Source organism: Anolis sagrei, chromosome 1, assembly GCF_037176765.1.
Source record: "Anolis sagrei isolate rAnoSag1 chromosome 1, rAnoSag1.mat, whole genome shotgun sequence".
Classification (NCBI taxonomy): Eukaryota; Metazoa; Chordata; class Lepidosauria; order Squamata; family Dactyloidae; genus Anolis; species Anolis sagrei.
The window spans coordinates 312146395-312171974 of NC_090021.1; the positions used below are offsets into that span (position 1 = coordinate 312146395).

Genomic DNA, 25580 nt, shown 5'->3' on the forward strand with positions numbered 1-25580 from the left:
CTGAAACAGCCCTCAGCGCTTAGGAATAGTGGACCAAGGAGTGATAGGATTCCCTCAGGAAGGAAGAAACTCGAGGGATCTGAGGCTGGAGAGGCGACGACAGGCTCTTCCTTGCCTCCTCGCCGCCATTCAAAAAACAGTTTCCAGGAGTCAAACACACAAGCACGCTGTAGATGAACGAACCAACGTCCTTTTGAGTTTTACTGTGGAAAGATTAGGCAAGAGGAGCCGATGTGGGGATTGGGAGAGTGTGGTGGCTGTGTGTGTGTGCGCGCCGGGCGGCTCGACAAAACGTCGCTCAAAGCCTCCTTTCCCGGCTAAAGGGGGTGCCACACAAATAGACGCCCCCATTCCCGGTGCCCATTTTACCACACGCCTCTGCTCCCATTCCTCCCTCCCCGCTTTGCAAAGGGCGAAGAAGCGCCCCAACCTGAACCCCCGAGAGACTGCTCTCCCGCTCGTTGGGTGTGAAAGTGTGTGTGTGTGTGTGTGAGAGAGAGAGAGAGACACACGCAGAGAGAAAGACTATGGGTGAGACGGAGGCTGTGTATGCCAGAGACTGAGAGGGCAAAAGTGTGTGTGAGAGAGGCTATGAGTATAAAAGTGTGTCTGTGAGACTGAAAGTGTGTGAGAGACTGTGAGAGAAAGTGTGTGAGGCTGAGAAAGAGAGAGAGTGTGTGTGAGGGACTGTGAGATAGTGTGTGAGAGACTGGGAAAGAAAGTGTGTGTGAGGAAGTCAAAGTGTATGTAGGAGACTGAATGTTAGAAAGAGAGGGACCGAGAAAGTGTGTGAGAGAGAGATTGTGAGAGTGTGTGAGAGAGACTGAGAGAAACAGAGAGAAAGTGTGTTTGAGAAACTGATAGTGTGAGAGAGACTGTGAGAGAAAGTGCATGAGAGAGAGACAGAGAGAAAGTGTGTGTGTGAGAGAGACTGAGAGTGTGTGAGAGAGACAGAGTGTGTGAGAGAGACTGAGAGTGTGTGAGAGAGACAGAAAGTGTGTGTGCGAGAGAGAGAAAGAAAAAGTGCAAGAGAGAGAGAGAATCTGAGGAAGTGTGTGAGAGAGACAAAGTGTGTATGAAAGATACTGAGAAAGTGTGTGTGAAAAAGTCAAAGCGTGTGTAGCAGACTGAGTGTGAGAGAGAGACTTGAGAGTGTGTGAGAGACTGTGAGAGTGTGAGAGAGACTGTGAGAGTGTGTGTGAGAGACAGAGAAAGTGTGTTTGAGAGACTGACAGTGTGTGAGAGACAGAGAAAGTGTGTGTGAAACTGAGAAAGTGTGTGTGCAAGAGAGAAACTGTAAGAGGAAGTGTGTGAGAGGCAAAGTGTGTATGAGAGAGACTGAGAGAAAGTGTGTGTGAGAGAGAATCTGAGGAAGTGTGTGAGAGACAAAGTGTGTATGAGAGAGACTGAGAGAAAGTGTGCGTGAGACTAAAAGTGTGTGTGAGAGAGAATCTGAGAGGAAGTGTGTGAGAGAAAAAGTGTGTAAGAGAGACTGGGAGAGAATGTGTGTGAGAGAAATTCAAAGTGTGTGTAGGACACTGAGTGGGAGAAAGAGAGAGAGTCTGAGGAACTGTGGGTGAGAAAGATTGTGACTGTAAGAGAGACTGAGAGAAACAGAGAAAGTGTGTTTGTGAGACTGACAGTGTGTGAGTGACTGTGAGAGAAAGTGTGTGAGAGTCTGAGAAAGTGTGTGTGTGAGAGAGACAGAGTGTGTGAGACAGAGAAAGTGTGTGTGAGTCTTAGAGAAAGTGTGTGTGCGAGAGAGAGACTGAGAGGAAGTGTGTGAGAGTGAGAGAAAGTGTGTGTGTGTGTGTGTGAGAGAGAGAGAGAGACTCAGAGAAAGTGCATGAGAGAGAGTGTGAGGGAGACTGAGAAAGTGTGCAGGTGAGAGTGTGAGAGACTGAGAGAGCAAAATGTGTATGTGTGAGAGACTGTGCGTGTGATTGAGAGAGATGGAGGGTGTAGAAAGTGTGGGTGAGAGAGTGTGAGAGAAAGAGCGTGTCGTTGAGAGAGGCTGGATGGCCATCTGTCAGGGGTGATTTGAATGCAATAGTCCTGCTTCTTGGCAGGGGGTTGGACTGGATGGCCCATGAGGTCTCTTCCAACTCTTTGATTCTATGATTCTATGAGTGTGTGTGGGGAAGAGAGCAAAAGTGCTTATGTGAGTGAGATACTGAGAGAAAGTGTATGTGAGACTGCGTGTGCAAGAAACTGTGCCTCTGTGTGAGAGAGACTGAAAGAGTGTGAAAGACCCTGTGTGAATATAGGAGTGCGTGTGAGAGCGTGTGTGTGTGTAGCATTTTTTAGGATTCTCTTTTTCCTCGCCTTTCCCCAGCGAAGCCTGCCTCCAGACACTCTGGGGCCAGTCATAACACAAACCTCGCCTCCTCCTCCTCCTCCCCTTCCCTCCCCAGCTCAGCCTCCTCCCGGCTCCGCTTTTCCTCGCTGTGCCCCTCCCGCCCCGGCAAGGGTTAAACGCCGGGCTCTGCCTCCCGCGCTTTACTAGACGGCGGCTGAGTTTTTCGAGGAAGGCGCTGTTGGAGAGGAGGCTCTCGCCGCTGCTCGCTCGCTCAGTCCTCGCTCTCAAAGAAACGACGGCCAAAGTGAGACCCGCGGCGGCGTTGAAGACACCCAAGGATCCCTTCTTATTGGCGGGAAGCAGAAGGGAGAGAGAGAGAGAGCGAGAGGAGGCGGAGGAGAGCACCCCAGAGGAGGAGGCAGCGGCGGCGGCGGGGGCTTTGGGAGTCGTCGTTTCCCTCTCCGGGGAAGGCGCTGCGGGTTCGAATGCTGCTGCTGCTGCTGCGGCGAGGATGAGGGCAGCGAGGGGATCTCCTGCCCGCTATGGAACCAAGCCGGACCTGGGCGGCCATCCTTAAACCGGGACAATGCCGGGATCCGGCCGCTTCGCTCTCCACCTTCCTGAGCCTCCGGTGGGGTTTGGGTGAGACCCGAAGGGAGAAGAGCCGCAGCCGCCACAGCAGGTACTAATGGAGAATAGTCATGATGTTCACCTCCTCCTCCCCCACCCCCCCAAAAAAACTTTTAAAATATATTTCTTTGTCGAAAATGAGGGTCTTAGACCCCTTCCTTCCACACAGCTGAATAAAATCCCACATTACCTGTTTTGAATTGGAACATATGGCAGTGTGGACTCAGATAACCCAGTTCAAAGCAGATCTCGTGGGATTTTCTGCCTTGATATTCTGGCTGTGTGGAAGGGCCCTTTGAAGGAGAACGCGTGTTCAGTTTCGTTCCTACGAAACAAGTTGGGAGTCCAGAGAGCGCTGCACAGATGGGAGATGCGAGGAAGATCCATATCATTTGTATGTGTGTGTGTGAAAGAGAGAAGAGAAGCATATAAATGAGATGGGAAAAGAAATTATATATACATGGTATGTGCATATATATCGCAATCCAACTTTCATATTCACATATATATGTGTGTGTGTTAGATTATATATATGTGTGTATAGATAGATAGATAGATAGATAGATAGATAGATAGATAGAGAGCCACCTCCCATGTTTGATACCCAGAGATATTGGGAGTACTGGGTGGGGTGGTTGTGTTAGTTCCATGATTTTCCAGCAGGGTTGGGTTGGGGCATCTCAGCAGAAGCTGCAAGTCAAGGAATATAAACTGTCTGCCTTTTGGTTTTCCACTCAGAGGAGGCTATTGATTTCTTGCCCCTATGTCAGGCATGGGCAAACTTTGGCCCTCGAGGTGTTTTGGACTTCAACTCCCACAATTCAGGAATTGTGGGAGTTGAAGTCCAAAACATCTGGAGGGCCAAAGTTTGCCCATGCCTTCCCTGTCCTGTAGCCTGCCAAAGATCAATTATCCTGGGCCCTGGTTTTAGGGCTTGGAGCATATACACACACACACATACACACACACATAAAATAGGCATAGGATCAGGTTGGGAAAACTGACAGGCAAAGACTTAAGAAAGGAAGGAGAAAAGAAAAGAGAGAGGAACAGCTTTGCATTTCCCTACCCCTGTGCTTTTCTTAAGAGAAAATCTGAAATATTTTTAGGATTCAGAATCAATCGACTGGAAACACTGTAGGACTTTTTATTTGAGTGACCTTTCCTGTTGAAATCCAAATATTCTGCAAGGGAAAATATCCCTCTCTCTTTAGCACCCACTCCTTCAATTCCCTGCCTCCATAGTAGCAGAATGACAGTGCTTTAGGGATGAGTTTTTAAACCTCTTAGTATGTAGAACTGATGCAGTTCGACACCACTTTGGCTGCCATGGCTATGGGCTCCTGGGACTTGTGGTTTTACGAGTATTTTCACCTTCTCTGCCAAAGAGTTCTGGTGTCTCTCCAAACTACAAACCAAAAGGGTTGCTGCGAGTTTTCTGGGCTGTATGGTCATGTTTCAGAAGCATTCTCTCCTGATCTTTTGCCCACATCTATGGCAGGCAAAACCTCAGGAGCAAATGCTTCTGGAACATGGCCATACAGCCTGGAAAACTCACAGCAACCCAATGATTCCAACCATGAAAGCCTTCGACAACATACAAATTAAAATCTTCTACAGTATTGAGCCATACCAGATAAAAAGGTGACAAACTGCATTCATTCTACAGTGTAGATACTCCTCTGGAGCCTGTTTTTTTCTGTCTGTTCTTCCCCATGCATCCTTTTTCAGAGGTAGCAAGAAGGGAAAGTCATGCAAGAGACCAGCCTAAATTTCATGGCACCCCCTCTTCTCTTTCCACTTCCCTTCTCTACATTTGACAAAGGTGCCAGCTGTTCCCGCTAAGCTCCCTGTGTGACTGACACAGGTTTCCTTTCAGAGCTTGCTGGCAGGGTGGCTTTGCCAGTCCAAATCTCTCTCTTCCTACTCCTCCCCCTCCCCTCTGAGGTTTAGCAGCACATTTCATGCCCTCCCCTGGCAGAAAAGGAGGGGGTGTGGATTTATCTGTATTAGGAAAGATAATAACCCCCCCCCCCCAAGGCACTTGGGATGCATCTACAGTACTCTATAGAATTAATGTAGTTTGACACCACTTTAACTGTCATGGCTCAGTGCTATACAACTTCAGCCCTCCTTAGGCCCTCCGGATGCTTTAGACTTCAACTCCTACAATTCCTAACAACCTCAAGGACCTTCCTTTAGAGGCTGAGGGGGAAAAGGAAGAGCCCTGAGGCTGTTAGGAATTGTGGGAGTTGAAGTCCAAAATATCCGGAGGGCCTAAGTTTGCCCATGCATGCTATAGAATCATAGGAGTTATAATTTTACAAGATCCCTGGTCTTCTCGTCTCACCAAACTACAGCTCTCACAACCCCATAGCATTGAACCATGGCAGTTGAAGAGGTATCGGATTACATGAATTTTACAGTATAGATGTAATCATGAAACCTTACCCTTCTACCCCATGTGGATGGACTTGCCTTGATTTCCAAGTTCATAGGTTGGCACTTGGCAGTAGGATACTCTGATGGACCACTGTGATAAATCTAGACTCCTTCCCCAAATGATTTGGCAGATATGTAGCTGAGTCTCCTCAAGGATACACATTCAAAAGCATACTAAATAAGCTAAAGCACAACTCTCCTTAAGCCCTCTCTAAAGAAAAGGGGTCATTTTAGAATATTATTTACAGGGCAAGGAAAAAAAAATGGGATATGAAATAAATAGGTAGGGCTTTCTTTCAAATCTGTCTTGTGCTCTTAAGCAACCCTCCAGCTTAAAAACAGCCTGGGAGTGGGGGGTGAGTGGGTGGGGTCCCTAGGCACTATGTGTGTGTGAGAGAGACTATATGTATAACTTCACTTATAAAATAAAGCCATTTTCTGATTTCAGGGAGCATGGGCCACTCTGCCTTTAAAGCCAATCCCACTTCTCCATCTGAAAAACAGCAGGGCTGGACCTGCCATTAGAAAGTGAACCTCTAGCAGCAGCTCTTCAGAGCATCAGTAAGGGACTGGAGGAAGGAAAGGGGCACAGCCTACTCTGTACCTCCTAAGCTAGCCTTATTAGATGTAGCCTAGTCACCAGGTTTGAAAAAATAGCTGCTACATTGTCCATTTGGAGGCTTGGAATGGAGTGAGGGCTACCTACTTCCATACCTTGTTTGGCTTTGAATAGCTAGCTGGTTTGGCAATTTTAGTTTGTCATTGGCTTGGAAAGGATAAAAAGGGGAAGTTCAGGAATGCTAAAGTAACCTTGAATACCCTCTTTACCCTTTGACATATTATTTTCAGTACATTTGAAGTTAGTAAATGATTTTTCCCCTTTGTTTCCCTTCTTTAAAAATCAGTTACATAGGGTTGTAAGTTTTTCAGGCTGTATGGCCGTGTTCTAGAAGCATTCTCTCCTGACGTTTCACCTGCATCTATGGCAAGCATCCTCACAACCTCTAAGGATGCTTGCCACAGATGCAGGCGAAACGTCAGGAGAGAGTGCTTCTCGAACATGGCCATACAGCCTGAAAAACCTACAACAACCCAGTGATTCCGGCCATGAAAGCCTTCAACAATACATCAGCTACATAGCTTGTCCTTGTCTAGTTTAGCCATCTATATTTGTTGGGAATATGGGGATGGAGTGTGACCAAAGGACCATTGAAGGAAGGGTAATGCTTAAGAATAGGGAGGAAAATGGGAGAAGATGACTGAATGCCTATAGTCTGTTTCTTTGCATCACTGTGGAATTTCACTTCAGGCAGTCAGTGTGGTGTAGTGGTCTGAATGGAACTTTGACTCTAGAGACCAGGGTTCAAATCTCCACTCAAGAGAACCCACTGGGCAGCCTTGGCCAAGTCATACTCTCCCAGCCTGAGAGGAAAGCAAAGCCAAACCCCTTTGAACAAATCTTGCCAAGAAAGGCCTGTAATAGATTTGTCTTAGGGTCATTAAAATGACAGCAAGAGTTTTTGTATTAAACTATTGGGATGGTGTTCGGCCTAGGGCCCATTCCACCTGAACAGTTATAGTGCTATTATTCCACTAACTGCTATAGTTCTTTTCTGTGGAATTGAAGGATTTGCAGTTGGAGCAGTCAGTAATTGCACTTCAGTGCCTCCCTGAACTGCAAATCCCAAGATTCTATAGAATGGAACCATGACAAAATAGAATAATAGCACTATAATTCTACACTATGAATCAGACCTTGGTTTGCCCAATCTCTTATGTTTGGTTCAAGATTCAATCCTGGGCACCCTTGAAGTTGATAGGTCTCATTTCTGAGTAGAAGGCCACAAGAGTAGGCTGTCATCTACATTTAGTAGCCAAATACTGTATTTGTTTGCTGCCAGATATGTACAAACTAAGTCCATGGAAAAGCTTCCTTCAAATTACAGGAAAGGAGATTCCACCTGAACATTAGGAAGAACTTCCTGACCATAAAAGCGGTTATACAGTGGAACTCACTGCCTCAGAGTGTGGTGGAGATGCCTCCTCTGGAGTCTTAAGCAGAAGCTGGATAGCTTTCTATCAGGCATGCTTTGATTGTCCTTTTCCTGCATGGCATGGGGCTGGACTAGATGGCCCATATGGTCTCTTCGAGCTTTATGATTCTGTATGACAAGACTATGGGCTGGAGGTTTAGCACAGCTGGTAAATCATGAGCAATTATAAGATCTATCAACCAAAAGGTTGCAAGTTTGAAGCTCCGGGTTGGCGTGAGCTGCCAACTGTCAGCCTAGCTCATTGTTTACCTAAGCAATTAGAAAACAGCTTTAGCTGTGATTAGATAAATTAGGTACTGCTAAAAGTGGGGGAGGTGTTTTACCACGCCATAAAGAAAGATCAGAAAATGCTGGGCAACCAAAAGGAAGGAGGAAGTCCTGAGGGCTCATCTTCGTCATAGAGGATAGAGCAACAGCACCCCCTGGACTCGAGCCCAACCTTCCATGGCACCTCCTTCTGTTCTGTCTGTCTGTGTATTGTCTATACAAAGCGGCATTGAATGTTTGCCGCCTATGTGTACTGAGATCTGTCCTGAGTCCTCTTCCGTGTGACAAGAGCAGAATATAAATAAATTGTTATTGTTATTATTATTATTATTATTATTATTATTATTATTATCTGGAACTTGCTGACTGAAAGATCGGTGATTCAAATCTGGGGGGTGGGGTGAGTTCCTGCTGTTTGCCCCAGCTTCTGCCAACCTAGCAGTTCAAAAACATGTAAATATGAGTAGATCAATAGGTACCACTCTGGTGGGAAGGTAACAGCGCTCCATGTAGTCATACCGGCCAGCCGCATGACCTTTGAGGCTTCTATGGACAATGCTGGTTCTTCGGCTTAGAAATGGAGATGAGCACCACCCTCAGAGTCTGACAGGACTAGACTTAATGTCAGGGAAAATCTTTACTTTTTTATCTGGAACCTTAGAACTTCTGTGACCCTTTCAATCCCATCACTTTAACCTTTCTGGTCTCTAGGGTGGAAAACACCTGTGGCAAGGGATACTCCTCCCCCCCCTTGCCCCCAATGAATAAAATGGAGATTCTCATGCCATGTTCTGAAGAACTTGAACTCTTCCAGAAAGTCAGAGCCAGCATGAAGAGAGAATAAAATATCCTAAATTCTAATGCTTAGAATCTCCCTTTCCATGGCATTGAATCTTCCCCAACTTGCCTCCTTCCCAGTGCTAAAAGTAATGTTAAATCGCAATCAGGAGATTCTAACTAGCAAGATCCAGCAGCTCCAGCCTCACCTCTGACATTCACATCATATAGCATGTAAAATCAATCTGTGTCCCTTCATACATACAGAGGAATGTGGAGGCAAACACATTCCTTTTGTAGGCTCCTCCAGTCATATCGGAAAGTCAAGATAATATGAAACAGATCTCTTGGTTCTCTGGGGGTGGGGTGGGGGGTTGTTGACGTATTTATTGATTTGATTTTGCTAGATAACAAGTTTAAGGGGGGGGGGGGAGAAACCTCTCTAGGCTGCGTCTACATGAAACTACGCCACCTGGGTGTTGTTGCTTCTTTCCCAAGTCTCTTGCTCTCCAATGCTGTATGCACTTTCACAGGTTTCCCCTCCTCCCTAATGACTGTCATACATTTATTTTTAATCCAGACATTTTAGTGGTTTTGTTTGTATGTGTGTATTATTGCTGTTAAAATCCCCCTTTACGTTTATATTATGGGGATCTAGCATTTTCATTTGCTCTCCGAAGGATAAAATCTGATTACCTATCCTTGGTTTTGGTTTGGAGATCTCTAGGACAGCTGGGGAGGAAGGGAGAGAAGGCGGGGATACCTGGGTTCATCTATATTCTGTATTCAAAATGGGGGAGTTTTTTCTCCATTTTTTAAATGGGGCACCTCTATTGGGGGCAGTTAAAGCTGCTAATGCAACATTTCTCCACCTAGTGGTTGGGACCCCCGTGGGGGCGTGAGGGGGAGGGGGTCACCAAGATAATCAGAATACACAGTATTTTCTGTTGGTCATGGAAGTTCTGTGTGGGAAGTTTGGCCCATTTCTATCTTTGGTGGAGTTCAGAATGCTCTTTGTAGGTGAACTATAAATCCCAGCAACCACAACTCCCAAATGTCAAGGTCTATTTTCCCCAAACTCCCCCAGTATTCACATTTGGGCATATGGAGGATTCATGCCAAGTTTGGTTCAGATCCATCACTGTTTGAGTCCTCAGTGCTTTCTGGATGGAGGTGAACTACAACTCCAAAGCTCCAGGTCAGTGACCACAAAACCTTTCCAGTATTTTCTGTTGGTCAGGGGAGTTCTGTGTGCCAAGTTTGGTTCAATTCCATCCTTTGTGGAGTTCAGAATGCTCTTTGATTGTAGGTGAACTATAAATCCCAAATGACAAAATCAATCCCCCCAACTCCACCAGTATTCAAATTTGGGTGCATTGGGTATTTGTGCCAAATTTTGTCCAGTGAATGAAAATACATCCTCCTGCATATGAGATATTTACATTACGATTCATAACAGTAGCAAAATAATGTTATGAAGTAGTAACAAAAACAATTTTATGGTTGGGGGTCACCACAACATGAGGAACAGTATTAAGGGGTCTTGGCATTAGGAAGGTTGAGAACCACTGTGGTAATAGATCAGGAATAGTCAGACTTGGGCCCTTCAACTCCCATAATTCCTAACGACTTGGGCCCTTTCCTTTTCACCCTCAGGCTGTTAGGAATGGTGGGAGTTGAAGTCCAAAACACCTGAAGGGCCCACGTTTGACCATGCCAGTAATAGACCCTTGCATGCAAACGCCAACATAGGCGAGGAAAGAAGGTTGAGCAGCTTCATACAGTGTCCTATATTCTCTCTATGAGATTCTTTTTCAACGGGGTGAGGGTTAGGACTGATATGTTGACAGAAAATCCGCTTTTGGCAGAGGGGCTTTTCGGTGAAGAGTGGGTTAAAATAAGGCAGGGGGGACCCTAACTCGAGTTTGCCTCTTGGAAAGCTTTCAGGTTGCTTGCAGCCTTGCCTTCCAAGCATTCTTTCAACGAGAAATGTGGGAGGGACTCTGAGAAAGAGAGAGAGAGATTCATTGAATTCATTACAGTAAACATCTCCCTGGGGTGTCAAGCGAGGAAAAGGCGGAGAGAGAGAGAAAGGGGGGGGGGGGGGGTAGGCGAGAAAAAAGGCACGGCTTCTCCGAGAGAGGAATAGTCGGATTGGAGACCTCGTGACGACGAAGATCAACCTGGGAAAGAGGCGAGAGGCAGGCAGGCAGGCAGGCAAACGCTGGATCCCGAGAAGCGGATGAAAAGAGAGAGGGAGGAATAGAGAGAGAGAGAGAAAGAGAGGGGAGGAGGCGGCGTACCCACACACGGAGACACGCTCCCACGCGCGCTGGTTGCAGCCTCCCCACACGCCTGCCTTCCCGTGCGCAACTCTGGAGATTTTTTTTTCTTTTTCTTTTTGCGAATCCTTCCTCGCTTGAGCCTCTCTGCTAAGACCCAGCAGAGAAGCGGGCGGAAAAGAGCCAACTCTCCTTGACTCAGTCCCGCTTGAGTTTGTTTGTTCGTGGGCCGAGCGCGTGGGTTCCCCCCCCCCCTTCTTCTCGGGGATGCTGGAGCCCGGGGCTGCGCGTTGGAGGAGCCCGGGAGAGGATGTGGCCGCCGCTTCTGTTGCCTCGTAAGAGAGCGAGGCGCAAGAAAAAAGGGGCGACCTCCGGAGAGCGACCTCGACCGCCTGCGGTGGGGCAGACGCCGAGCAGACCCTGCGGCCGGGCTGCTTGGTGGGCTTCCCACCGGCTCTTTAACTTGCATGGTCATCGTAACCCTACGGCGCCGAGAGGGGTCTCCAAGCAAGGTCTTTCCTTTGGCTGGAGGTCGGACACCCCCAAAAGAGGAGGAGGAGGAGGTGCTGGATTAGAGCCCCGACTCTCAATCAATCCTTCAGGTAGATACGAGTTGGTCCTCCGCGGCTTTTCCTTCGCCTCCCTCCAGCGCTTCAACCCTCCTCGCCCTCGCCATTCTCCTCCCACTAGAGAAAGCGGAGGGGGGAATTGTTAGATTCGGGATCCAGCTCTGGAGTAGATTACACACGACCATCAAGCTCCTTGGAAGGAAAGAGTCGGGTATGTTTGGGTGTACACGTGTATGCATGTATCTGTGACGGTGCCCTACACGCGGGCAGGTCCGCAGGGGAAACGGCTCAGTGGCTGGCTGTGGCGATTGCCGGGAAAGGGAAAAGAGATCATTCATTCCCATGTTCCTTCCCCTCCTCCCCCCTTCTATATGTTTGAGAAAAATAATTGGGTGGGAAAAAAAGCATCTTTGCAGTGCCTTTCCTAGATTTCCCCATTGATTCTTACAGAGTGTCCCCTAGAGATTTGCTAACGCTGAGAGGGCAAACGCCTCTGCCCCTTCTGCCCTCCTTCCCCATCGAGGAAGGGACCTCTTCTACCCATCTGGAAAGAGAGGTCTATGTGGGGTAAAAGGATGGGGTACTTTGGGGAAGGGAGAAAACCGAGGGACTAAACTAGGAAGATGATTCAGGTGACCGGCAGGAGAAGGTTGGTTGGAAGAGGTTGCAGGGAAGAACCTGCAAACTGCATCAGAATTCCTCAGATCCCAGCAATAGCTACAAGGAGGTGGGTTTGATTGCTTGGAGAAGGGAGGCAAAAGGGAGAAGGAAGCATGGGTTGCATTTCAAGTCTATCAAATGGACAGCAGCCTTATTTCATGGAGCTGGTCAGAGAAATGATGGCTACTGACAAGCTGAAAGGGAATGGGGATAAGAGGAGGTTGAACTAAGCCCCAGCCACTGGGAAATCTCTCTGGAGTGTAAAATAAAGCATACCAAGAAGGAGAAGCCAGCAGCAAATTAGGAGAGAGCCTATCAACTTTCCCCTTTGGAATGGAGAATCAGTCATCAGGAGCTTTTAATTAATTTTAATGGCGGAAATCTGTTTTAAGGCTTACAATAAGCTAATACAGTCCAAAGCACAAATCCGAGCAAAAGCCTGTGCTCGCATATAGAAAGTGCTGATGAGATTTCTGTAGTTGCTGATATGTGTGTGCATGTATATCTATATCTATATCTTTCACATTACTACATTTTTGTATCTGCATTGCTTTGGATTAGTGGGAAGAAAGAAAGAGACACATTGGGTGTACTTAAACATAAGCCAAGTTCCTTTTTTCTTACATTTAGATTCTCTTCCATCCATATCCAAATGTTTATTTACTCCTTGGTGAGATTTATTTACTCCTCTTAACTCCTCAGCCCTTACAAGCTACTCAAAACCAATTTGGAGCTGAAACTTAATCTTCTGCAGGAGCTTAATCTTGCAGTTCTCACTCGGCCTCCCTTCCATCCCCTCCCCCCTTTCAAATATATCTTGGGGTTCAGTCATAGATTTATTCACCCACAGTGCATATTGGAGACATTCCTTCAGCAGAGGTATTTCTGAATCTATCTGCGACTCAAGAGAAGCAAAAGAAAAGGCTTAGAGGAAAGTCTGACTCAAAAAGACACTTGCCTAGTGACTTTCTTCCCTAAAGGCTCTAGATATCTTGATATTTGCAAAAAGAGCCACTTTGGGATTTCTTGGAGGTGGATCTCTGCACAGAATAGGAAAAGGGTTGGGAGATAGGCCTTCAGAGATATGGTGATTTGTTTTCTATCGCAGCTGAATAACCTACCTGGTCTGTTAAAAAGATTACAGAATAAAATATGTAGAGAATATAAAAGTTTTGTGTAATTAGTCCTTTTTGTTTATCTGTGACATAATAGCTATTTTGGGAAGAGTATTTGGGGGCTTAGGTTTCTTAAGAGGATTGTCATCTACCTCCCCAATTATTTTTCAGTGGTAAGGAACAAAAAATCTCTTGGGCCCAGTCTGAGTATCTGTTCTCTATTGTCCTGCATGGCAGAGGATTGGACTGGATGGCCCAGGTGGCCTCTTCCAACTCTATGATTCTCCTGATCTCAGTTGTGTTGTGTTTTCCTATTTCATGTCTTGACTGGAAAGGCCAGGGAGGTGTCGAGTATTTTTCTGACTTGTTATGAGTCTCCCATGTCAAACTTTCTATGAGTTTTATGGGCCAAGCAATCTCCATGTTAGTCTAACATCTTGAACTGAGCTCATTTTCTTGGTTTGAAAACAGAGTTGGTTTCTTCCAGGAGGTATCACAATCTGTAAAAGAGGGAGAAACAGAAGGTGGAGGCCAAGCATGATGATTACGTTCTGCATGTACACTGTTATCTTACCAGTTTGCAGAAATTTAGACTTAAATCAAAGAGAAATTGGTTGGAATGTATACAAGATAGGCTTAGGTTCTACACATATGTTAGATAAGATGCGATCTTTATCTGCAGTCTCTGGATTTAATTTAAGTCATTGCTCTAAATCAGGATTATTTCCTTGTTAGCTACAAAGTTTGATACACAGAATTAGACTTATCTGCTGAAAATGTCCTTGCCTCCACCCAGTTTGAAAATGCAGGCTATGGTTTTGGGCAAGAATTGGGAATGTGCGCGTGTCTGTCAATGGTTAGGAAGGCAACTCTCAGAAATCTTGATTTGATTTTCCTCTTGGTTGTGGGCATTCAAAGTGTAGGTTTACTTGCTTGAAAAACAAGCAGAAGTTCAAGCATTTTAAAAACCATTGTTTTTCTCCCCTCTGCTCATGTTTTAGATAAAGGAAGTAGCCCTGCTAAAGAAAATATTGTTTGTTTCTAAGAAGGAGAGTCTCTTAGTCATCTTTGCTCTCTCTGCTCTTAATCTAAGAGTGAGTTCATTTTTCACTAGATTACTTTCATATAACTTTGTGGTTTCTGCCACAGTGATTCAAATCCAGTCCATTAGTGACCTCTATCTGTGAGAAGTGTACAATCAATGCATGTTCTTTTCTCCTCTCCATTCTCTCCTTTCCTTCAGCAAAGTATATTAGGAGATAGGCAGGTTGGGGATGGGGACACACAACTGAAATGTTTGTAATGTTAATACATTTAAATTACCCAGTTTGCTTGCTGGTATTATAGCCCAATGTTTTAGCAGTACAAAATTCAAATTGATATGAGCCAATTTTGTCCTGTGATTAGTAATGAAAAGAATACCAGCTAATTGGGTAATGTTCTCTGTCTTTTTGCTGCTAATCAAAAGTGGACAGCCATGACAAAATCGAGAGAGCAAATACAATTTGGACCAACTGGTGGTCCACTTTTGATCCAGAAATTCTGATTATTTCATAACTCATGGCATCCTAAGCACATATAATGATTCAGACTTTAAAAGCATACTTTGTAAAGATATAAGACGACCAGTATTTAATTTTAGCAACATTCTATTAATAATAGCAATACGTAAGATATGTCCATATGTATTTTAGAATCCATTTGTGCCTCTATTGTTTGCATAAATTAGAGGTCAAAGAAATGGAGAGATTATTAACAAATGATCTCTTTTGAGAGATTTTTAAACCTGGTTTCCCATACTAATTTTCCTCTTGCTTGTATCTATATCCTTATTTCATATTTAGTTAATTACTGTGAATTGATGATTAAAAAATTTATCGCTCTGATTAGGATAACAGAACAAATGAACAACCATAGGTTCTTTGATATTTTCTTGACAATATTTGGGATTTAGTGATAAAGCAATGTGGTGTCATTAGATGCTTGAATAGTTCCTTATTTCTTTTTGGCATATTTTTGTCCAAAAGTAATTCTGTGGCTGGCTGGTTTTCTTTCTTTCTTTTTTATTTTTTAAAATCTTTCTTTATACTGGCATACTAGCTGGCTTAAAAGGCACCCGAGACTAGTACAACTCTGTTCGTACAATACAGTTCCCCAGTGTTCCTCTAAAGAAAAACAGACTGTTTTGTTTGTTACAATCTTGATGTTTTCTTGTTGTTGTTTGAAATAACACCACTGACTGTTTGCAGAAGCAAATACTTTGGGAGAATATTTTTTAGTCTTTTATGAATCCCTTTTTGTTCTCTCCTGTAAAATTGTTAGTGGAAACACTGAATGTAGTTAACTTAAGTAAGTGGTACAAATTGTTATAATTTTCCTGCTCTTTAGTTCTTTTCTGGTGATTTACACATTTAATGGTCTTATTTTATTTTATTTGTTCATTTTCCTGATATGGTTCTGAGCTGGATGGCAGTTTAGGAATAGTGAGTACTTAAAATAAATTTGTCACATTAAATCCAGGATTCTAGAAAAGGTAATGATTGGAAAGAAATCGGTAAATATCAATTACTAAAAATAAACAGACAAAAACAAATGGAAGACATGTATTCATTTTCTGAACTGCTATTTTAATGATTTAGTTTAATGTAAAAGACATTTTTATTCTCTCTATATATTTGTTAAATCAGAGCTATAGAAACAGACCATACACTTAGCTAAATTTTCCATTGAGACGTATACCTCAGTTCCTAAAGGCACCAGATTCTATCTGATATTGAATAAGCCTGATTAGTACTTGCATGGGAGATGGACCAATAAATACTAGGTACTATAGGCTATATTTTAGAGGAAAGAACTGGTAAAATCATCTCTGCATACTCCTTGCTTACAAAACCTCTATGATAATTATGGGGTCGCCAGAAGGCACATATTCAGTTCACAACATGGTCTGAACAGCATTGCTCCAAAATGCAGGTGGCTCAATGTCTGTGCATAATTTTGAAAACTTTTCCTGTGCTGTCTTCTTTGGAGGTTGCTTTCATCTTTTCCTTTTTAATCAAACCTAATAGTGTTTCTTTTTGAAGATTATTCTGAGCTGCTACAACCCCAATCCTGGATTCCCTGTTCACATTGATGTTGATGTGATCAGTGCATATTGACCATGCTTCAAAAGAAGGAGGAGAGTTTCCATACCTAATATCATTGGTTCTTCTTAACACCCTCATAGATCAATTCCCGAAGGTCATAACAAATATTCCAACATGGCTTCTTCATAATTATTAATCACCGGGCAGCTAGTCAACTGATGCATTAATATAGTAATTCCCAGTGACAGCTTATGGGACTAAGGACTATAGTTACAGAAATGAACAAAGGAAAATGATTTGCAAACTTATTGGGGATTATGCCTTTTAAATAGTCATGACAATCAAAGAGTCTGGAACAATTGCTGACTGTACCTGTAAGTGCTTTGTAAGTTCCATGTGTAACTTTCCTGATTTTTTTGTGTGAACAGAGGGTCACTGCTGCAATAAGTAAGGGCCGAAGTACCATCATGTGGAAGGTGCAAGATAATGTCTCTATTTTGGGAGAAGTTTGATGCTAGACCAGAGAAGGTCCTCAGTCTCCCCAAAGTCCTTGTCTTCACAAAGTCTTTGTCTTCACAAAGATTCTTTGATGTTTCTGAATCATCTGATTTGTGGTGTGTGTCTGAAAGTAGCTGTTTCAGTCTGTCCACCAGCTATTATTTGATACACTGTGTAGAAAGGTCAAGGACCAAAATGGAAACAAAACCCATTGGGACAGAAATGGTCTGCTGTCACCAAGCACTTCCAATTGCAGCTGGTAGTGAATATCATCTTTATAGCCAGAAACAAATGAGCAATCATAGATCATTGAGAAAGAAATGTTCCATGTGTTAATTGTAGCACCAAAAGGTCCATAAGCACTATACTTTTTTTGGGAGGGAGGGGAAAATAGGGTGCTAGTTTTGTTTTCACCGCAGTGTAAGGTACAAAGTCATAAAACTGGATGGATGCTGATGATCTTACTATAAAGTACTACATTATGATCTTACTATAATGCAACGTTTTTCCAACTTTTTAGCTCTTGGTGTTTGCAATGTGTTTTAGCTGTGATTAATTAAAAAGAAGACAGACATTGCATGAAAAGATAACTCTGTGCAGCATTGTGGTTTTCACACATATTGATCAGGAATGCTGTGAGTTTCCTTCAACCATGTGTATCTTTGCTCTGCAAATATGACATCATATATCATAGGAGGCAATATTCATTGTGTGTGTGTATCTGAGTGCTTTCCTTTTCAGATGCAGTTATACCACTTGGATATACTGTTTGTATCACACAGAATATCATATGTGCAGTAGGTAATTGAGCTGTCCTCTGAGCTTTCCATAACTACTAGGGCTGGGCGGTTTCGTTTCGTTAATTCGTAATTTGTTAAAAATTCATTATTTTTTTTGTTAACGAAGCGATAACGAACCATTCTGGAGCAACTTAAAAACGAAACGAATTTTTCAATTTGTTTCGTAAATGGTTCGCATTTCGTTATGTATTCGTTTCGTTATTGGTTTGAGGTCGTTTCGTTATTATTTCCGCATGTCTGGGGCAAGTTTCGGAATTCTTTTAAATATCGAAACGCAAAAAAACCCAAAAAACGAATCGATTTTAGAAACAATTTTTTCCGTTGTTACCCAGGCCTAATAACTACATATCTGGGCATCCTGCATCCAAATAGCCATTTGGCCAAGACATTTTGCCTCCTGGGTGTGAGACTGCGTGTGTTGCCCCCTGTATTTGCTGCTTGAGATATTTACCTTATTGCCTAATTGTAGAATCAGCCCTCCTGGGAAGAGAGTTTGTATTAATCTCTGACCAATGAATATGTATTTGCTATATGAATCACTGTGTTGTACACGAGGATGCATAGAACATGCAATGTAAAACTATTGATTAATTATTACAATTATTACAATTATTTGCTAATAGCCTTCCTATCCATCAGGCACAAAGAATAACTGCACAACAAGAGGTATTTCAACATATTTTAAACAAGCTTAAATGCCAGATTGAAAATCTTTAAAAAAAAGATCAAGCAAAAGAACGTTGTTTTAACTACCCACCGGAAATTCAATAGAAAAAGAGTCATCTGTACCTAATGTTGTGAAGAGTTAGAAGATAGAGGTTAAAATCAAAGGTTATCACAATTCTGTTTCTGCCCAGAGTTTCCTACATTTTCTTTAATGATAACTGAGAATGATAGTTTGCTGGCTTTGTGAAAAATATAAGATACTGTAATATTCACTTGGATGGCAGTTTTAATCACAGGAATTAGAGTGCTAGAAAATACCAGACAGCAATGAGGTCATGTTTCTCCTGTTCCAAGAACTCCACCATTAGGTCTCAGAGATCCAGCAGTGCACTTCCGAGCATGGTCAATGTAGTCATCACGGAGGTCTTTACAGAAGAAATATCATAGAATCAGAGTTGGAAGAGACCTCATGGGCCATCCAGTCCAACCCCCTGTCAAGAAGCAGGAATATTGCATTTAAATCACCCCTGACAGATGACCATCCAGCCTCTGTTTAAAAGCTTCCAAAGAAGGAGCCTCCACCACACTCCGGGGCAGAGAGTTCCACTGCTGAACGGCTCTCACAGTGAGGAAGTTCTTCCTCATATCTCCAGATAGCTCATAAAATCAAGTCAATCCGCATATTGGAAAGGGAGGTAACCTTCTCCGAAGTGATAACAAATACAAGTACAATGGGGGGGGGGGGGTATGTATTTAGTTGATCTTTCATTAAGTCTTATTTTTTTCATTCAGAAGCTTCTTTAATTCATCATCTAGTTCATGAAATACAAGAAATATTGAGTGGTGCATGTTGCACTTTTAAAGATGATCCATATTACTCAAGTAGTATTTGAAGATGTATATCCATGTTTGTCTGTTTTAGTCTTTTGTGTATGTGTCTTCATGTCATTTCTTTATTTATAGAGACTCAATTAATTGAATAGGGCTTTCTTAGGCAAAGAGTACTCAGAGGTGGTTTTGCCAGTTCCTTCCTCTGAAATACAGCATACAGTTGTTGTCCGGCTCTCATCCAAGTACTCACCAGGGCTTGCCCTGTTTAGCTTCGATGAATGAAAGGATCTGTTGTCCTTCAGATACTTGGACTGTTTCACCCATATATAGACCCTGTGAGCAGCTTTGAGTCTAAGAAAAAGAAATTTCTAACATAAGCTTTTGTGGACTCCAGTGGTACTTGATGTTGGACTGGAATACATGAAACTTTATGTTGAAATTTTCTTTTTCTCAGTCTCAAAGGTGCTATAGAATTTCTTTTAATCATTTTATATATTTATCAAAGTCAGTTTCCTTTGATGCTCCTGGACAATGAAGAACAACTTGAGAATTTCATATAATTAGGATAGCTGGCTGAATGTTTATTGAACTTTTATTGAAAAGCAACAGTTCTTTGTTTTAAACACACGCATATTTGGAATGCTTTGACATACTTTGATGTCTCATTTTCAATGAATGTTGGAAATAGGGAAAGTTGTTTTTATTATTTTTTTAAAAAGAAATCATTTCTGTTGTTTCTACTTCCCATATATTTTCCAGAATAATCACAAGCCTGTTGAGTGTCTTTCCTGTCTAAACCTGGCCCTATAAATGCAGCAGCAGCAGGATAAGGAGGAAGAGGATTATATTTATTTATATCCTGCTTTATCTCCTCAAAAGGGACTCAAACTGGCTCAAAAATAAAGTGTTTGTTGTCCTTTGGGAGACGAGGGAAATTCTCAAACTGGAAGTGCAAATTTTTGTAGTCTTAGGTATAATAGTTGAAATTGGAGTAGCTCTAGATATTACAAGGTAAATCCTTGGGGCTAGAAATGGAATGGGAAGAGGGTGGGGAGATGCACACAATAATCACTATTAATGCATTCTATTGTCATTCTTGCATGAAGGCAGAACTTTTCAGATCTCAAGACTGCCACCCCAAATCCCAAAACTGAAAAAAAAAAAACCCAATCCATTTTCATTCGTTTTTTTCAAACCTGTGTCATGGCCTTTTCCATGGAAAACAAACAATATTCTGGGCCAATCACACCAGTCAGATATGCCCCAATCTTTCCTACTTTTGAAATTGTGGGGTGAGAGGCATTTGCGGTTGTGATGTACTCATGCCAGTGTTTGGAGAATTCAGGATTCTTCCCTATCTGGCTGTTGCATCTTTTGCTGTTGTTGAGAGTCATATCATTATGATCAGTGTTGGCCCTCTGATAATGAATAGGTTTATCTGCTTATCTCAGACTTTTACTGCTTGTCTGTTTATAGGCTCTTATCAGCCTTTCCTGAGATCATGATGCAATCTGTTTCAACATTAATTATTAATTTTTGATAGATTACAGATGAACAGAATGTAGATTGGATTTTACTGGCATATCCCTGGGGGACTCCCAGTTCTTTAATAATGATAACACACTTACTCTTCCATTTCATTGCTGGAATGAAGAAAAGTGTGCTTGTGTATACAGAGGAATAACCAAAGGTGTTAATGTGGGTTTTTTAGTTCAGTTTTGGATGTTAAATTCCTCTGTTATGAATTCTTCAGTTCTAAAAATGTGCTATTTAAAATCTGGTTTGATTGGGGGATCTTGGGATTCTAAGAAAAAGCAAAAATAGATTCCATATACCTGAAGCCAACAAACTCTGTACTAAATGATGACAATAATGAAGAAAGGGAAGGGTAAATGTAATCTTGGTTTATTTTCCCCCTAGCATGCCAGAACAAATAATTTCAATAGTTTTGTCTTGCTATGGAAGAGTATTACAGTGTTTGAATGGTTTTAAATTATTTTCTGTATTGTAGAACAAAAATGGTTTATAGAATATAATAGCTTGTCATTGTGCTATTTCACAATAAAATTATGTGCCTTCTTGCTCACACACCACAAAACAACATACCCATCCTTCCATGCCTCCATCACTACCACACAGCCCCCAATGCCACATCAGTGCAAATATTGTTGGGTTTTTGCACAAAACTAAACATTTGTGTTTTTTAAACATTTGCAATTGATGGGAGATGTTGACAAGCTGGAATGTGTCCAGAGAAGGGCAAATAAAATGATCAGTGGTTTGGAGAACAAGCCCTATGATCAGAGGCTTAAAGAGTTGGACATGTTTAGCCTGAAGGATGCTGAGAGGAGACATGATGGCCATGTATAAATATGTAAGGGGAAGTCATAGAGAGGAGGGAACAAGCTTGTTTTCTGCTGCCCTGTAGACTAGGATGTGGAACCGTGGCTTCAAACTACAGGAAAGGAGATTTCACCTGTACATTAGGAAGAACTTTCTGACAGTGAAAGAGAGCTGCTCAGCAATGAAACTCTCTGCTCCGGAGTGTGGTGGAGGCTCCTTCTTTGGAAGCTTTTAAGCAGAGGCTGGATGGCCATCTGTCGGGGGTGCTTTGAATGTGATTTTTCTGCTTCTTGGCAGGGGATTGGACTGGATGGCCAATGAATTCTCTTCCAACTCTGTGATTCTGATTCTATGATTCTATGTTATGCATTTTGTGCACAACCACAATATTTTTTTTCCCCAAATGCTTTGTAAACATATTTTCCCCAAAATGTGCAAAATGTGAAGAATGTTGTGACTTGTCCCTATTTTGTTGTTGCAGTGTCTTGATATATCATTGTGTGCCTTTTCCAGGAAGGATTAGAAATGTGTTTGCAACTCAATTTTGTTGTTTTGCTGTTTGAAACAATTCTTTTTGATTACACACTTACAAGGCAGGTAACAAATATATTAATGTTCCTATACATATTACATGGCTTTTCACTGATTTAGTAATGTTCCCTCCATTGTATAATTTATTGAATCAGAGGCACTGCAGTTTGTACTCTGACAGTTCAAAGACATCACGTATGATATATTCTTATAGGCTATCGTGTGGACACAGATTAATTGCAGTAAGGATTTGTAGTCCTTATTATTTAGTGATGCTAACCAACAATTTTGTATGCCTATTAGCTATGCGTTTACTCAAAGACACAATATTTCACCAGTATGTTCCAAATCAAAGCTACAAATTGGTCTGAGTCCCCCAAGAGAGGTGAGAAGGTCGGTATACAAAACTTTTAAATAAATAAATAAATACAAATGGATCTTAAATTCATAGTTCTCTAGTATGGACAAAAGATCAAATATGCATGATGAATTAGTAATACTTTTTTTGTATATCAGGTCAATCTTTGCCCAGTGGTAATGCTTACAATTCCTTAATATGGTTATTGCCACAATCTTCACCACTTCTTACTTCTTTTCCCATTAGAAAAGGTGTGGGAGGGCATATCACAGTGATCTAAGTTCACCAGTAATTTGAAATACATACCTTTCCTTGTAATAGTCTACTTTTAGTTGAGAAATTACTTTCCCAATTTGGTTAAATTAATTTCACTGCCTTCCCACATAATACAAGAACAGTCTTAACTCTGGGAGAAAAGTGAGGACTATTATGCTTGGAAAATAGCAAAGCAATAAAAGGACACAGCGGACATCTCTCTTCTTTAAAACCTAAATGCTTTGGAGCAGACTTACTAGAACTCCCTTCACTATTTGCAGATGCTCTTCTTCCTTACTATTTGCAGTACAGCCAAAGACGAGGCTGTTGATTTTAATTGCCACGTCTCTGCAGTCATTTAAGCAAAATATTCTATGTATACAACAGTATCTCTGGAGAAGAAATATATAAATGTCAAAAGCTAAGCTCTATGCTCTGCACAGAGGACCTTTATAAATCCAGAATAAATGAGGTGTTTAGAATTGCTGCCAGCAGCCCTGGCAAGGGGTAGTGGGAAAGTGGGGGAGAAAAGGTCTGTTGATCTGCCTGGATTCTGTTTTCTTGTAGAAATTTCTTATCAGCAGAAGTGTGTGTGTGTTCACACGCACACACGGACATACACATAGCCTACATGATACAATTGCAGATCTATCGATAAGGGAGCCATTTGACTAAATGTAGATAGATTGGACCTTCACACTGGTTATTTGGCTGAGTGCTGCAGTATGAAACAGCTGAGTCCAGAGTGTCTGTGTTTTCAGCAGCCAGCCGAAGGATAAGTGAGGAGTCGCCTTGCTAGAATTGTTTGGCATGGATTCTTTGCCCTTCATTTGTCCAGCATTGTGAGTGTATAAATCAGTCTGTGTGGGCCATCATGACTCCAAAATTCACAACCACTCATCTTTCTGTGACATTGATGAAATCTTTATTGGATCAAATGCATTGGAATTCTAATTATGATTCTCTGCTCTTTAGTGTTCCCCTCCAGCCATCAATATCTCATAAACAATAATATTTTACAAGCTTCAGGAAGATGGTTTAGAGAGATGTGTGCTGACTAGGACAAGATGTCCCATATCTCATCCTAACTAAAGGGATTATATTATGAACATTCAGTGATTGAATTAAAATCAGAAGAAATTTAAATTGATGTGATGATGTTACTTACAACAGAATTGTAGGAAAGATAACAACTGACAGACAAATGTATTTGCACAATGTTACTTTTTTAAATAAGAGAGCCAGCATGGTATAATGGCTTGGGTTTTGGACTAGGACCATGGAGACAAGCGTGTGAATGGTAATAGAAACTCACTGGGTGCCCTTGGGCACGTCACACACTCTCAGCCTCAGAGGAAGGCAATGACAAGCTCTCTTCTTAACAAATCTTGCTAGGAAAATCTGATGATAGGTTTTCTTTAAGGTTGGCATAAATTGGAAACAACTTGAAGAGACAAAACTCTTTGAAAACTGAAACACTGGCATGTTTTCTCTTTCAGTGTACATTTCATAAAGTTAAATTGTCTTGTGTTATACTTTTCAGTTTCATGATTGAATAGCAGCTCTTAAGTAACTGCATAATAGGTCATATACAGAATCCTGGGAGTTGTAGTTTGGTAAGATTCTTGTCCACTCTCTTGAACTACAAGCTCCAGGATTCCTCTTTGAACTAGGCAGGGGGCAAGGAAGAAAACAGCGCTTGAGTTAGCATAGAAATACTTGGTTAAAATGAGCTTCTTTTCAGATGGTTTTAAAGCGAGATATGCCTATACTCTGAGGACATCTATATTCCAGAGAATGGGATTTAATTTGAATACACAAGTGTAGGATTGTGCTGCATGGTTTTGGGAATAGGGTGCCATATCCATCTTTGTTATGTTTTCATGCAATGTTGTGTTGATCTGGTTTTAGAAACAGCCAAAGTTGAGATGAGGGAAATATTGGTGAATCTGGTGTAGCTCTGCTTGGTAATAATAATAATGATTTTTTTTTTACCCTAACTCGAGGGTAATTACAGCATAATTAAAACACATAAACATTTTAAAAATTTCTATAAATACACATATTGAAATTTATTTCTATAAAATACATATTAAAACATATTTCTATAAAATACATATTAACATACACAGAACAGAGATTAAGCACAAGACATGAGTTTAAAATGCATACTTAAAACTGGCTGGGTAGGCCTGCCAGAAAGAGATAGGTCTTTAGTTGGTTTCTAAAATCCGACAGTTGATCTAGCAGTCAGAGGTCTTCCGGCAGCTCACTCTACAGTCTTGGAGTGGCCAATGGAAAGGTCCTCTGGGTGACTTTTGCCATTCGGGCGCTGGCTGATTGGAGTAACCACCCCTCAGAGGACCTTTTTGTTCGGGACAGATTCTATGGGTGAAGGCTATCTTGTAGGTAACCTGGGCCCAAACCATGTAGGGCTTTAAAGGCCAAAACCAATACCTTGTACTTGGCCAGAAACTAATTGTCAGTCAGTGGAGTAAACCACCCCAATATTTAAACCCCCCCCCCCCAAATTCCCTTTCACAGCCCCACCCCAAACGCACACCCACCCACCCTCGCTGGGATGTCTGAATTCAAATCCAAACTCAAGTATGGAAACCCACAGGGTGACTTTGGATAATATCTGGCAATTTGAATCAATTTTATCTAAGCATACTGAATAAACTGCAAAGGCATTGGCATAGCTTTCATTAAAAATAAAATAAAAATATACAGAGGGTTCCTGGCAAGGATGAAGACAACTGAAACAGTTGCTTCTATGTGGATGTTTTGTAGAGGGATGGGGCGGGAAATGAACAAACAAAAACATTCATGAGTAACATACAGTAGACTCCCAAGGCCATTCCAGACATACCTAAAACATGGTTTGGAGTGTGTTCTAGTCCCCACTCCCACAAGCCAAACCCTGGGCTTTTCCTTGGGGGTGGTTACATGTTAGCCCGATTAAAATTGGGATAGCATGACACCCCAAATTTAGCCCCTGCTGGTGACTTTCTACTGCTGTGCTATAGAGAGTATCCTAACCATGGTTTGGTAACTGCACAGTGGCAGATAGGAAGGCACTCCAAAGGGTCACCAGAAGAACTTTATAGATAATGT

At 42.2% G+C, this 25580-nt stretch overlaps 1 protein-coding gene across 3 annotated transcripts in view; it reads left to right on the forward strand.

Annotated features, from left to right (window-relative positions):
* Nucleotides 1-2482: 2482 nt before the first annotated feature.
* The window catches only part of FLRT2 (fibronectin leucine rich transmembrane protein 2), a 94782-nt gene continuing 71684 nt past the window's right edge, over nt 2483-25580 (forward strand). The window contains exon 1 of one of the 3 annotated variants that reach the window (XM_060757144.2): nt 2483-2981. The gene's annotated coding sequence lies outside the window, so the exon portion shown is untranslated. Of the gene's footprint in view, nt 2982-10588; nt 11532-25580 lie in introns of those variants that run through there. The other 2 variants (XM_060757153.2, XM_060757162.2) reach the window with 2 other exon arrangements.